The sequence below is a fragment of the Urtica dioica genome, chromosome 3 (genome assembly GCF_054948205.1).
Source record: "Urtica dioica subsp. dioica isolate 48M chromosome 3, U.dioica_male_clone48M_v1_H2, whole genome shotgun sequence".
In the NCBI taxonomy this organism is placed as follows: domain Eukaryota; kingdom Viridiplantae; phylum Streptophyta; class Magnoliopsida; order Rosales; family Urticaceae; genus Urtica; species Urtica dioica.
The window spans coordinates 23,092,988-23,108,849 of record NC_142758.1 but is presented as its reverse complement, the minus strand read 5'-3'; positions in this window follow the sequence as shown (position 1 = coordinate 23,108,849).

Below are 15,862 nucleotides of genomic sequence, written 5' to 3'. Positions count from 1 at the left end.
ACGCCCTGGATGTAGCACATCCTCGCCATGGATTGGTCTCCCAACATCACGGCGATCCCTTTCTCGGTCGGGAACTTCATCATCAGGTGGTACGTGGACGTTATGGCCTTCAACCGATTGAGAGTCGGGCGGCCGACGATGATGTTATAAGCTGAGGGCTGATCCACCACTAGGAACGACACGATGTGGGTAACCTCGAGCCCCCCTGGCGTATCGAAGGTAACCGGGAGGTCGATAGTTCCCTCTGTCATAACCCTCTCCCCAGAGAAGCCGAAGAGCGGGGTTGAGATCGTAGTCGGTCTTACCCCGGATAGCTTCATCCTGTCCAACGCCGATTTGAAGATTATGTCGGCGGAGCTCCCATTGTCGATCAGGACTCTCCGGACGAGGTTTTTGGCGACCGGGGCAGAGACGACTATCGCGTCGTTGTGTGGATGGAGAACTCGCGCCGCTTCTTGTCCGGTGAAGAACATTGACTCGAAGGGGGCCGGAGGAGGGACCTCGTACTTATGGTTGATGTAGTGCGCTATTTTCCCTTGGGAAACTTCGCGCACGTACTTCTTCCTTTGCGTAGCCGAGTCTCCGAACTCCGGGCCACCCAAGATTGCACCCACGACGTGAAGTTGCGAGCTCTCCGGCTCTTCGTTTGTCGCGCGGTCCGTGACAGTCACCGTCGCCGGACCTTTCTTCCCTTGCCGCGGGCGACCTCCGTGCGCCGCGGCCGTCCCGATAGTTCTCAGGACGTACTCTTTCAGCTTCCCATCTTGAATCAGGGCCTCAATCTGACGCTTGAGTTGATAGCATTCGGATGTCAGGTGCCCGTGATCTTGATGGTAGTCACAGTACTTGCTTTGATCCCTCTTGGCAGGATCCTTCGTGAGCGGGGTTGGGCTCCCCAACTTGTCATGGTGCAGAGCTAGGATTTGCTCCGGCGGAGTGTTCAGAGGAGTGAATGGCGAGAACTTCCGGAAGCTGTCGACATGTGGCGGCCTCGGCCCGGGGAGGGAACGGCCGTTAGGGGCCTGGCTTCCCTTATTCCTCCTCTTTCGGGGGTCGGGACGATCTTCATCTCGATCGTCGCGGCGGCGACTCCCCTGTCCTCCTGACTTTCGACCATCTCGGCCATCGAGATAGTCAACGACTCCCAGGTATGTGCGGGCTTTTGTCATCAGCTCCGCCATGTCACGCGGGACTTGGCCAACAATAGACTTGAGGAAGTCGCTCGTGCGCACTCCCTCGGTGATCGCCGTGATGGCGTCCCTGTCGTCGAACCCTTCGACCTTGTGAGACTCCTCGGTGAAGCGAGCGAGGTATTGTCTCAACGTCTCGTCTCTTCCTTGTCGGATAGAGAGGAGATGGGTCTTCGGCTTCTTTTGCGCCACGAGGGTGGCGAATCGGGCGAGGAAAGCCTCTCGCAAGGCCCGGAAAGACAGGATGCTTCCCGGCCTCAAGCTTCGGAACCATTCAAACCCCGAGCTTGTGAGGGTCAGGCTGAAGGCTTGGCAGAGGGTGGCGTCCGCCTGCCCCTGCATAGTCATCCACGTCTCATAGTGCTGGACGTGGAAGTGGGGGTCCGTACGTCCATCGTAGGGGGGGATGGACGGTAACTTGAAGTTCCCCACGCATGGTTGCGCGAGGATTTGCGCGGCGAAGGGAGAGTATGATTCCTCGATCCCTCCGTACGGCCTTTGCCTCCCCGACTCCCTCATTTCGATGATTTGATTCTGGAGGCTTTGAATCATCGTGACCATGTCGAGCCCGTTAGCGGGGCCGACCGTCGGGGCCACGGGAATCACCGGTTGGCGTTCGTTGGATGCTTGGTCCACGACATTGGCCTGCGGCCGGCCGAGAGTTGCGGCGGGGAGCGCGTCCCTTCGAGAGTTTAGCCTTTGGCGGAGATCCTCCCCTCGGGAGTTTCTCTGCGCCGTCAAGCGCTCCCTAATGTCCACACTCAGTGCGGGGCGAGGTGAGGTCGCCCTTGGTCGGACCGTCCGGCGAGCGATTCGGCTGTCGGCCCCATCATCTACCAGAGTCGCTCTCTCCTCGGCGAGGGGCCGTGTCCGGCCGCCTCTTGAAACCGAGGGGGCGAGTCCCCGGGAATGTGACCGTGCCTGCTGCCGCGCTAGGTGCGACGGCCCGGCCAAAGCGTCGTTGGGCCTCTCGGGCCGCGAAGGGGCGAGGCTAGGCGTTGCCTCGTTGGTCCTCGACTCCCCCACATATTCGGAGTCGGAGTAGTCTTTGGCGGACCTATCTTCGACGTCATAGCCGAGGAGGTCGGCTATGAGCGTACCGTCGACGCCGGGGCGGTCAAGGAGCTCCGCAAGCCGCCGGGCCGTGTCCTCTCGGAGCACGGCCTCGGGGTCTATCATCGGGTCTTGGGGCTGGCTCTCGCTATCGCGAGGTTGCCCTTCAAGACGATGTGCGAGGCGTCGAAGACCGTACCTCGAGCTCGTCGCTCGGGTACCCGCGGAGGTAGTGGGAATGTGACTCATCTCTCGAGAGTCGTGAGAACAAAGGGAGAAAACTGGTAGAGGGAATGCGTCGTCAAGGTCGAGAGGCCCCTCCTTCTAGCGCCAAAATGTTGTCGCAGTTTTTCGGACAACGATTTAGGAGTCGCAGACGGTTAGACCCAAGGCCGGACCAAGTGGTCTCGTCTCGACTCGAGCGTGTCGGGCTTGGTATCCCAAGCCGTCCCATAGCTGTAGATGATCTCTATCTTGTCCAAGCACCTGAAACGTGAACAGAGAGGTGTGAACTACAAAGGGGAAACAGAGGGGTTGCCTCTGTTTACCTCTCCGACGCTCAACATTAGTAGGATTGAGGTGGTTTGTAGAGGGTTTAGTGTTTAGAGGTCGAGACTTGAGAGAAACGAGCGAGGTACGAGTTCGACAGCGTTTCAGTACTCAAATTCGGATTACCTGGACCAAGGGAGGTACCTTGGTATTTATAGGCGACCAAGGAGCGTCGTGGACAGCCCCTTGGCCGAGAGACGCCTCTGACCCGGCCATGGACGGCTCTGACCCGGCCATGGCCGGCTCTGACTCGGCCGTGGAGGCCATGGCCGGCTCTGACCCGGCCATGGCCGGCTCTGACTCGGCCGTGGAGGCCATGGCCGGCTCTGACTCGGCCGTGGAGGCCATGGCCGGCTCTGACTCGGCCATGGCCGGCCTTGAGGTGGCCGTGCGCCGGGAGAGGCTCGGGGAAGCCGTCATATGATGTCGTTGCCGTACCGGGCCGGGACGGACCGGTAACAGGCAGTAAGTTGGACTGCGCACAATAAGCTTAAAATAACAGAGAACGCGATAACGCGAGAGCATGTGACAAGATAGTACCCCCCGCGTCGGGGGGAGGGGCAGACGAACCCCCCGCCTCTGATACAAGGTCCGCCGCAACCTCCACGCTAAGACCGAGGCACGGAGGGACGTTGCCACAAGGCACGAACCACCCGGTCCTCGCCATGAGGTCCGGGGACTCGAACAGTGACCCCTGCCTCCTCGAATCCGAGATCGCCTTGATCACAGATACGAGTTCGGAATCTTCTACGTCCCCGACGGAGGGAAAGTCGACCGCGGGCCCAAACGCTAAGGGCGCGGACCCAAAAGCCGACTCGAAAACCCACACCCAGGGATATCGGTGCTTCGAGGTAACCTTGGTAACGATGGAAATGCGCTTCCGAGGGCACGCGCAATAGAAGCCCGGTTTTCCCGGGACCCCGCGAACAACCACGAGATCCTGGATATCGTCGGCAGTGACTGCCCGCTTCTTCGCTCGGTAGAGCATCATATGGCACGCGGCGACCGCCCGGTAGAAGGACGGGGACATCTGCGACGCGTGCACCCCCAGCCGAATCAATAGCTCTTGAATCACCGGCTGGAAAGGTAACCGTAGCCCCCCGCGAAGACTCGGGCCGCGGCCTGTCCAGAGAGTTCCCTCGTGCGCCCAGGCCACCCGGGCTCCTTGGGCTCTCGCCCGGCCCATTGGCGCTTGCGCCTGGCCCGGCGGCACAGCCCGACTCGCCAGGTGGGACGCCACCGGCCCCTAGGTCTAGGGCAACCAGCGCCTCGGCCGCCGCCCCTTGGCCGGCACTGTCCGGCCAGCTTTCCTCGTCTCTAGCGCCGGCGTTATCGCCAGCAACACCGCCCGTCTCCGATCGACCTCCACCGATGCACCCCTCCTCGAGGGAGACCGGACCCAGAGTACCCGGGCCTCCCTCGCCACCGCTCGACTGCCGAACCGCCCCAACATCGCCGCCCGGGACCGGCGCGACTCCTTCTGCGCCCGACCCGGCCGACGCGACTCCTTCCAGGGCGGGAGCTCCACCAGCGCAGTTTGGGCCTCTCCCGGCAACACCTCCAGCACAGACAAGGCCGACGGTGGCCGACCCGCCTCCGCACGGACTCGCCTCGGCGGGCGCACCTCCCCCCAGACCGCGCGCGTTCCCGGCGACCTCGGGGTCCCCTCTGGCGACGACTCCGGTGCGCGTACCCTCCTCCGCGTCGGCCAGCCGCGCATCGACCGAACGAGGATCGCCTCCAGCCGTCTCAACCGACCCATCGCCCGAAGGCGTTGATGGGGGCGCTGCGTTTTGGGTATCCACAGGGGGTAAGAATTGCGCCCAAAGATCATCTAGGTCTGCATCTTGATCCACGAGCAGAGGGAAGAGGTCATCTTCAATGGACCCACGCCCCGACAGATGGTTAGTGGGGACCATTGGCACGTGTAGCGAGGAAAAAAAAACGAAAAGAAACCAGAGAAGGGAAATTAAAAAGCGAAGAAGGCTCAAGTCGAACCTTTTTCGCGATGGGTCGCTTCAGTGGGTTGGGGATGACGGGAATCTTGAGTTTATCGCACAAGCTTCACTCGACGATAAACTTGGGGGGCTAATGTTATCGGCCCGATCCCGATCGAAGCTATTCAAAGGGAAAAATAAAAGGCAATCGAACTTGCCCTAGCCATTAATCGGCCCTTGGGCCGATTAGGCCAGAAGCCGGCCCAATGGCCTCGGCCCAAGACCAAGCTCGACCTCGGCCTCGGCTCGACCTTAGCCTGGCGAGCTCGGCCTCGGCCTCAGCTCGACCTCGGCCTGACGAGCTCGACCTCGGCCTCAGCTCGACCTCGGCCTGGCGAGCTCGACCTCGGCCTCAGCTCGACCTCGGCCTGGGAAGCTCGACCTCGGCCTCAGCTCGACCTCGACCTGACGAGCTCGACCTCGGCCTCAGCTCGACCTCGGCCTCACGAGCGACTTCGGCCTCACAGGCCTGTCCTCGGCCGTATGCCATCCTCGGCCGAGCTTATGTTATCCTCGGCCAAGGGGCCCACCAATGAAGCTAGCTGTTGTCGGCCCGTCTCGGACCGACGAGGAAAAAGACATCACTTCGACCCGTGCGACCGGCGCGAGGCCTTTGACGACGGAGCCTTGCCTCAGCCATTGGCCGGCCCAAACCAATGGCCGGCCCAAGTTCCAGCCGGCCAATGGCCGGCCATATGCTCAGCCGGCCCATGGCCGACCCAAGGGTGTCACTCGGCCGTTGGCCGAGTCAAAGCCTCAGCAGGCCAATGACCCGCCCAGTTCACTCGGCCATTGGCCGAGGCAAAGTTTCAGTAGGCCAATGGCTGACCCAAGGGTCTCACTCGGCCATTGGCCGAGGCAAAGCTTCAGCCGGCCAATGGCTGGCCCAGTTCACTCGGCCATTGGCCGAAGCAAAGTTTCAGTCGGCCAATGGCCGACCCAAGGGTCTCACTCGGCCATTGGCCGAGGCAAAGCTTCAGCCGGCCAATGGCCGGCCCAGTTCACTCAGCCATTGGCCGAGGCAAAGCTTCAGTCGGCCAATGGCCGACCCAAGGGTCTCACTCGGCCATTGGCCGAGGCAAAGCTTCAGTCGGCCAATGGCCGACCCAGCATGCTCACTCGGCCATTGGCCGGCCCAACCCTTCAGCCGGTCAATGGCCGACCCAACCTTGCTCACTCGGCCAAGGGGTCTTCAAACCACCCCTTGGCTGCCTATAAATACAAGGGTCCTTCCCTTGACCCAGGTAATCCATTCTTGAGCACTGAAACGCTGCCGAACTCGTACCTCGCTCGTTTCTCTCAAGCTTTGGCCTCTAAACACCCCTAAAACCTCTATACTCCACCTCAATCACACTAATGTTGAGCGTCGGAGAGGTAAACAAGGGCACCCCCCCTGTTTCCCCTTTGTAGTTCACGTGTTCTCTACTCCTTTTCAGGTACTCTGACGAACTCAAGGCACATCCACAGCTAAGGGACGACTTGGGATACCAAGTCCGACACGCTCGAGTCAAGACGAGACCACTTGGTCCGGCCTTGGGTCTAACCGTCTTTGGCTCCTAAATAGTTGTCCGAAAAACAGCGACAACATTTTGGCGCTAGAAGGAGGGGATCTCTCGACCTTGGCAACACATCCCCTCTACCAGTCTTCTTCTCACTTCTACGACTCTCGAGAGATGAGTCGTAGCCCCGCCACCTCCGTGGGCGCCCGAGCGACTAGCTCGAGGCGCGACCTCCAAAGCTCTGCGCGCCGTCTCGAAGGGCAACCTCATGATAATGAGAGCCAGCCCCGAGACCCGGCGAATGACCCCGAGGCCGCAGTCCGAGAGGACACGGCTCGAAGGCTCGCCGAACTCCTAGACCGCCCCGACGTTACCAACGCGCTCATCGCCGACCTCCTCGACTCTAACAACGTCGATGACATCAACCACGAGACCAACCTCGACCACGCTATTCGCGAAAGTGGACACACGCGCACGCTTCCAAGGGGACACCCTCGGGCGGCCGCGTCAAAACGTCAACTTTTTGATGAGCACGCGCACGCGCCCTCGAGGGGACACCCTCGGGTGACCACGTCAAGGCTCCAAAGCTCACGCAATACCCGAGAACGCTCAGTCTCGAGGTCCCGAAAGGGACGCTCCAAGCTCTCCATCCGCGTCCAAAACCCTCATGAAGGTGACAACGTCGAGAACGGCACACCCTTGGCAAGGGTGATAGGGACGGCCTCCGGAGACTTGAGAGACCGCCTCAGTTCTCAAAGAGAGAATCACGGGTTCGACTTGAGAGAAAAACTCAACGCTCGATGCGAGACCGCGATCGTCTTGGGGCAGCAACCACCCAACATTGATCGAGCACCCAACCAGAAGCGCGCGGCGGCGCTTGTGATACCGGCTGTTGGTCCCGAGCCACGAAGGAAAAGGCGCCGGAAGGGTCAACTCCCTAATGACCACCCTTCTCCGGCCCCGAAGCGATCCTTCGTCCCGCTCAACACAACGCCCGATCGGATCCTGCGCTTACGCCGCGATGAGCTGGGAAGCCCCGCTCCACTCACAAAGGACCCCGCGAAGCGAGATCGAAGCAGGTTCTGCGAATACCACAAAGATCACGGGCACGTGACGATCGAATGCAAGCAGCTTAAGAAGCGAATTGATTCCCTAATTCGAGTTGGGAATCTCAGGGAATTCGTCGCATCTGCTAGCAAGCCATGATTGTCGCGACTTCGACATTTAAATTCACGCCCGAACTCGATCGGCTTCGTGGTCACTTTCATTTCGAAATTGTAATTTTCTTTCTTCTCAAAAGAAGGCCAAGTGCCATGACTACCTGTAACAACCCCTTTTATTGCAATAAAGAGTTATTCTACACATGACAACTTTTTGACACGCACTATTGTATACCTCCAACACAAGAGTTTCTTGGCCTTCGTCTCACAAACGCAAGAAACTCGGTGGGCTAACAGGGATCAATGCTCAATAAAAAACAACTCGACAAAAAAAAAAATTAATAATAATAACAAAGTCTCAAGGGGCCGGCGGTTAGGCCGAAGATCCCAAAGAAAGACTTCTCACGCAATTCATCGAGATGAGTTCATTCCTCGAGTCGAGCTTCGAGTCCGCGAGTCGATCGATACTCCTCGCGACGACTCTTCACGAAACTCCTCGTGCAGGCTCTACGTGAGTCCTCGAGTCGAGTTCGAGTCCACGAGTCGACTGATACTCCTCGTGCCGACTCTTCACATGACTCCTCGAGATGAGTTCATTCCTCGAGTCGAGCTTCGAGTCCGCGAGTCGATCGATACTCCTCGCGACGACTCTCCACGAAACTCCTCGTGCAGGCTCTACGTGAGTCCCCGAGTCGAGTTCGAGTCCACGAGTCGACTGATACTCCTTGTGCCAACTCTCCACATGACTCCTCGAGATGATTTCATTCCTCGAGTCGAGCTTTGAGTCCGCGAGTCGACCGATACTCCTCGCGATGACTCTTCACGAAACTCCTCGTGCAGGCTCTACGTGAGTCCTCGAGTCGAGTTCGAGTCCACGAGTCAACTGATACTCCTCGTGCCGACTCTTCGCATGTCTCCTCGATATGAATTCATTCCTTGAGTCGAGCTCCGAGTCCGCGAGTCGACCGATACTCCTCGGGCCGACTCTTCATGAAACTCCTCGTGCAGGCTACATAAGCCCTCGAGTGGAGTTCGAGTCCACGAGTCGACCGACACTCCTCGTGGCAACTCCACATGTCTCCTCGAGATGCGTTCATTCCTCGAGTTGAGTCCCGAGTCCACAAGCCAACTAACCACTCCTCTTGCAGGCTTTACATGATTCCTCGAGTTGAGTCCCAAGTCCACAATTCAACTAACTATTCCTCGTGCAGGTTCTACATGAGCCCTCGAGTTAAGTCTTGAGTCTGCGCTCGCCGCCCAGCTCGTGGGCCGAAAGGCAACGAGTTACAAATGGGTTCAAGGCCTGCGTCCGCATGGCGTATCTGGTCTAGCCAGCGTCCACGGGAAACCTCGCCACACAAAAGTGGCATCGCGCTCGTCGCCCAGCTCGTGGGCCGAAAGGCAACGAGTTACAAATGGGTTCAAGGTCTGCGTCCGCAGGGCGTATCTAGTCTAGCCAGCGTCCACGGGAAACCTCGCGACACAAAAGTGGCATCGCGCTCGCCGCCCAGCTCGTGGGCCGAAAGGCAACGAGTTACAAATGGGTTCAAGGCCTGCGTCCGCAGGGCGTATCTGGTCTAGCCAGCGTCCACGGGAAACCTCGCCACACAAAAGTGGCATCGCGCTCGCCGCCCAGCTCGTCGGCCGATAGGCAACGAGTTACAAATGGGTTCAAGGCTTGCGTCCGCCAGGGCGTATCTGGTCAAGCCAGCGTCCACGGGAAACCTCGCCACACAAATGTGGCATCGCGCTCGCCGCCCAGCTCGTCGGCCGATAGGCAACGAGTTACAAATGGGTTCAAGGTCTGCGTCCGCAGGGCGTATCTGGTCTAGCCAGCGTCCACGGGAAACCTCGCCACACAAATGTGGCATCGCGCTCGCCGCCCAGCTCGTCGGCCGATAGGCAACAAGTTACAAATGGGTTCAAGGTCTGCGTCAATACAACAAAGACGTGCAAATCGATTATGCCTTCGGTGGCAAATCGAGAACATAAGACGCACACAATACAACAAAGACGCGCAAATCGATTATGCCTTCGTTGGCAAATCGAGAAAACAAGACGCGCACAACACAACAAAGACGTGCAAATCGATCACGCCTTCGTTGGCAAGTCGAGAAAATAGGCCACATACAATAAAGCCGTGCTAATCGATCATGCCCTCACTGATAGATCGAGAAAATAAGCCGCACACGATCAACCCGAAAACCCGAGAGCGTTCATCCCGCATCCGTGTAAAAGTGTAGATTTTGAGTTTCCACTCGATCTACGCTCGACCGGAAACTCGGGGGGTAATGTTGTCGGCCCGTCTCGGACCGACGAGGAAAAAGACATCACTTCGACCCGTGCGACCGGCGCGAGGCCTTTGACGACGGAGCCTTGCCTCAGCCATTGGCCGGCCCAAACCAATGGCCGGCCCAAGTTCCAGCCGGCCATATGCTCAGTCGGCCCATGGCCGACCCAAGGGTGTCACTCGGCCGTTGGCCGAGTCAAAGCCTCAGCAGGCCAATGACCGGCCCAGTTCACTCGGCCATTGGCCGAGGCAAAGTTTCAGTAGGCCATTGGCCGAGGCAAAGCTTCAGCCGGCCAATGGCTGGCCCAGTTCACTCGGCCATTGGCCGAGGCAAAGTTTCAGTCGGCCAATGGCCGACCCAAGGGTCTCACTCGGCCATTGGCCGAGGCAAAGCTTCAGCCGGCCAATGGCCGGCCCAGTTCACTCGGCCATTGGCCGAGGCAAAGCTTCAGTCGGCCAATGGCCGACCCAAGGGTCTCACTCGGCCATTGGCCGAGGCAAAGCTTCAGTCGGCCAATGGCCGACCCAACATGCTCACTCGGCCATTGGCCGGCCCAACCCTTCAGCCGGTCAATGGCCGTCCCAACCTTGCTCACTCGGCCAAGGGGTCTTCAAACCACCCCTTGGCTGCCTATAAATACAAGGGTCCTTCCCTTGACCCAGGTAATCCATTCTTGAGCACTGAAACGCTGCCGAACTCGTACCTCGCTCGTTTCTCTCAAGCTTTGGCCTCTAAACACCCCTAAAACCTCTATACTCCACCTCAATCACACTAATGTTGAGCGTCGGAGAGGTAAACAGGGGCACCCCCCCTGTTTCCCCTTTGTAGTTCACGTGTTCTCTACTCCTTTTCAGGTACTCTGACGAACTCAAGGGACATCCACAGCTAAGGGACGACTTGGGATACCAAGTCCGACACGCTCGAGTCAAGACGAGACCACTTGGTCCGGCCTTGGGTCTAACCGTCTTTGGCTCCTAAATAGTTGTCCGAAAAATAGCGACAACACTAGCCCATGTTGTCCTCAGCCCAGCGGCACGCCAGTGACGCCAGCCTATGTTATCTTCGGCCAGGGGGCACATCAATAGCACCAGTCTATATTATCCCCTGCCGAGCCCATACTGACGGCCCCACCAGTGACGCCACCCTATGTTATCCTCGGCCAGGGGCTATCCTCGGCCATGGGCCATCCTCGGCCAAATGCTATCCTCAGCCATGGGCCATCCTCGGCATATGGCGATCCTCGGCCATGGGCTATCCTCGGCCATTTGCTTCACTCGGCCAAGGGGCCCACCAATGACCCCTTTGGTCGCCTATAAATACAAGAGGCCCTCCCTCTTCCAAAGGTAATCCAAATTTGAAAAAGGAAACGCTGCCGAACTCACCTTTCGCTCGTTTCTCTCAAGTCTCGGCCCCTAAACACTTAAACCCTCTATTATCCACCTCAATCCCACTAATGTTGAGCGTCGGAGAGGTAAACGGAGGCACCCCCTCTGTTTCCCCTTTGTAGCTCACGGTTTTCTCATCCTTTCTAGGTATCCCGGCGAGCTCAGACACCACCAACAGCCAAGGGAAGACTCGGGACACCGAGTCCGGCACGCTCAAGCCCAGGCGAGGCCACTTGGTCCGGCCTTGGGTCTAATCGCCTGTGTCTTCTAAATCGTTGTCCAGAAAACGGCGACAACAAAGCCGAAGGCCGAGCTCATGAGGCCGAGGTCGACCTCATGAGGCCGAGGTCGAGCTCATGAGGCTGAGGTCGAGCTCGTGAGGCCGGGCCGAGGTCAAGCTCATGAGGCCGAGGTCGAGCTCGTGAGGCCGAGTGGAGGTCGAGCTCGTGAGGCCGAGTGGAGGTCGAGCTCGTCAGGCCGAGGTCGAGCTCGTGGGCCGAGAGGAGGTCGAGCTCGTGAGGCCCAGTGGAGGTCGAACTCGTGAGGCCGAGTGGAGGTCGAGCTTATGAGGCCGAGGTCGAGCTCGTGAGGCCGAGGATAGCCAAGCTCAGCCTTTGGCCAAGGCTATCGGGCCGCTGGCCGAGGATAGCCAAGCTCGACCTTTGGCCGAGGCTATCGGGCCGCTGGCCGAGGATAGCCAAGCTCGGCCTTTGGCCGAGGCTATCGGGCTGATGGCCGATGATAGCCAAGCTCGGCCTTTGGCCGAGGCTATCGGGCCACTGGCCGAGGATAGCCAAACTCGGCCATTGGCCGAGGCTTTGGGGCCGAGGGTCGAGGATAGCCAGGCTCGGCCATTGGTTTGGGCTGGCCCCCTGGTTGGGTCAGGGTTTCGCCGTTCAAGACCTCGCACTAGTCACGCGGGTCGAAGAGATGCCTTGTCCTTGTCGGCCCTAGACGGACCGACAACAGACGGCTCGCTCATCGCCAATATCCTCGGCTACGACGTCGAGGATAGGTCCGCCCGAGATGTTCTAACCCCGACTATGTGGGAGAGTCAAGGACCGATGAGGCAACACCAAGCCTCGCCCCGTCGCGGTCCGAGAGGGCGAACGGCGACTTCACCGGACCGGCGTGGTAGCAAGAACGCTCATATTCCCGGGGACTCGCCCCTTCGATTTCAAGAGGCAGCCGGACACGGCCCCTCGCCGAGGAGAGAGCGAGTCTGGTAGACGATGGGGCCGATAGCCGAAGCGCTCGCCGGACGGTCCGACCAAGGGCGACCTCGCCCCGCCAGGTGATGAGCATGGACCTTAGAGAACGCCTGACGGCGCAGAGAAATTCCTGAGGGGAAGATCTCCGCCAAAGGCTCAATTCTCGGAGGGACGCTCTCCCCGCCGTGACTCTCGGCCGACCTCAGGCCAAAGCCGGGAACCAAGCGTCCAACGAGCGCCAACAGGCGACTCACGCGGTCCCGGCAGTCAGCCCAACTAACGGGCTTGACATGGTCACGATGATTCAAAGCCTCCAAAACCAAATCATCGAGACGAGGGAATCAGGGAGGCAAAGGCCGTACGGAGGGATTGAGGAGTCATACTCTCCCTTCGCCGCCCAAATCCTCGCGCAGCCTTGCGTGGGGAACTTCAAACTGCCGTCCATCCCCCCCTACGATGGACGGACGGACCCGAACTTCCACATCCAGCACTACGAGACGTGGATGCCAATGCAAGGACAGTCGGACGCGACCCTCTGTCAAGCCTTCAGCCTGACCCTTACGGGGTCGGGATTTGAGTTGTTCCGAAGCTTGAGACCGGGGAGCATCTCGTCCTTCCGGGCTCTACGAGAGGCTTTCCTTGCGTGATTTGCCACCCTCGTGGCGTAAAAGAAATCGAAGACCCACCTTTTCTCCATCCGACAAGGGAGAGACGAGACGTTGAGACAATACCTCGCTCGCTTCACCGAGGAATCTCACAAGGTCGAAGGTTTCGATGAGAAGGTTGCCATCACGGCAATCACCGAGGGAGTTTGCACGAGCGACTTCCTCAAGTCTATTGTTGGAAAAGTCCCGCGCGACATGGCGGAGCTAATGTCAAGGGCCCGCACGTATATGGGAATCGAGGACTATCTCGATGGCCGAGATGGCCGGAAGTCAGGGGGACAGAATAGTCGCCACCGCAACGACCAGGATGAAGATCGTCTCGACCCTCGAAAGAGGAGGAACAAGCGAGGCCAGGCCCCTAACGGTCGCTACCTCCCCGGGCCGAGACCACCGCATGTCGACAGCTTCCGAAAGTTCTCGACATTCACCCCCCTGAATACTCCGCAAGAGCGGATCCTGGCTCTGCACCGTGACAAGCTGGGATGTTCAACTCCTCTCACGAAGGATCCCGCGAAGAGGGATTGAAGCACGTACTGTGAATACCATCAAGATCACGGCCATCTGACGTCCGAATGTTACCAACTCAAGTGTCAGATCGAGGCCCTGATTCAAGATGGGAAGTTGAAAGAATATGTCCTGAGAACGGTCGGGATGGCTGCGGTGCACGGAGAACGCCCACGGCAAGAAAGGAAGGGTCCGGCGACGGTTACCGTCTAGGACCGAGCCGAATTGAAGAACCGGAAAGCTCACAACTGCATGTCGTGGGCTCGATCATGGGCGGTCCAGACTTCAAAGACTCGGCCACGCAAAGGAAGAAGTATGTGCGTGAAGTTTCCCAAGGGAAAATAGCGCACTACATCAACCACACGTACGAGTCTCCTCTTCCGACCCCATTCGAGTCCATGTTCTTCACCGGCCAAGAGGCGGCATGAGTCCTCCACCCGCACAACAAGGCAATCGTCGTCTCAGCCCCGGTTGCTAATGTTATCGGCCCGACCCCAATCGCGGCGAATCAAAGGCAAAACAGGATCAGACTTGCCCCAGCCATTATCGGCCTGTGGGCCGGCTCGGCCAAGGGCCGGCCAAATAGCCTCGGCCCAAGACCAAGCTCCACCTCGGCCTCACGAGCTTGACCTCGGCCTCACGAGCTCGACCTCGGCCTCACGAGTTCGACATCGGCCTCACGAGATCAACCTCGGCCTCACGAGCTCGACCTCGGCCTCACGAGCTCGACCTCGGCCTCACGAGTTCGACCTCGGCCCCGTCAGCTCGACCTCGGCCTCACGAGCTCGACCTCAGCCTCGCGAGCTCGACCTCGGCCTCCCAAGCCTATCCTCGGCCCTATGCTATCCTCGGCCCTATGTTATCCTCGGCCAAGGGGCCCACCAATGGCCCCTTGGTCGCCTATAAATACAGGCGCCTCTCACCTTCTCCAGGTAATCCATTCTTGAGGACTGTAACGCTGCCGAACTCACCTCTCGCTCGTTTCTCTCAAGTCTCGGCCCCTAAACACTTAAACCCTCTATTCTCCACCTCAATCCCACTAATGTTGAGCGTCAAAGAGGTAAAACGAGGCACCCCCTCTATTTTCCCTTCTTAGCTCACGGTTCTCTCGAGCTCAGACACCATCGATAGCCAAGGGAAGATCTGGGCAACCAGGTCCGACACGCTCGAGCCCAGGCGATGCCACTTGGTCCGGCCTTGGGTCTAACCGCCTGTGGCTCCTAAATCGTTGTCCGAAAAGCGGCGACAACATTTTGGCGCTAGAAGGAGGGGACCACCGACCTTAGCGCGCTCTCCCTTCCATTCCACATTCTCACTACTCTTACGACTCTCGAGAGATGAGTCACATTCCGGCGACCTCTGCCGGCACTCGAGCGACAAGCTCAAGTTACGGTCTTCGGAGCCTCGCTCACCGTCTTGAAGGGTAACCTCGTGATAACGAGAGCTAGCCCCAAGACCCGACGAACGACCCCGAGGCCACGCTCCGAGAGGACACGGCTTGGCGGCTCGCAGAACTTCTAGACCATCCCGGCGTCGACGGCTCGCTCATTGCCGATCTCCTCGGCTACGATGTCGAGGATCGATCCGCCCGTAACGACTCCGACCCCGACTATGTGGGGGAGTCAAGGATCGACGAGGCGACTCCTAGCCTCGCCCACTCGCGGTCCGAGAGGCCCAGTGGTGCTTTGGCCGGTCAGTCGCGTCCGGCGCGACGACAGGCACGGTCACATTCCCAGGGACTCGCCCCTTCGGTTTCAAGAGGCGGCCGGACACGGCCCCTCACCGAGGAGAGAGCGACTCTGGGCAATGATGGGGCCGATAGCCGAAGCGCTCGCCACGCGGCCCGACCAAGGGCGAACTCGCCCCACCACGCGCCGAGCGTGGACCTTAGAGAGCGCTTGACGGCGCAGAGAAACTCCCGAGGGGAGGATCTCTGCCAAAGGCTCAATTCTCGGAGGGACGCGCTCACCGCCGTAACTCTCGGCCAACCTCAGGCCAATATCGTGGACCAAGCGTCCAACGAGCGCCGGCCGGCAACTCCCGTGGCCCCAGCGGTCAGCCCTACTAACGGGCTTGACATGGTCACGATGATTTAGAGCCTCCAAAACCAAATCATCGAGATGAGGGAGTCGGGGAGGCAGAGGCCGTATGGAGGGATCGAGGAATCGTACTCTCCCTTCGTCGCGCAAATCCTCGCGCAGCCTTGCGTGTGGAACTTCAAATTGCCGTCCATCCCTCCCTAAGATGGGCGGACTGACCCGAACTTCCACATCCAACACTACGAGACGTGGATGACGATGCAAGGGTAGCCGGACGCGACCCTATGCCAAGCCTTCAGCCTAACCCTCACGGGGTCGG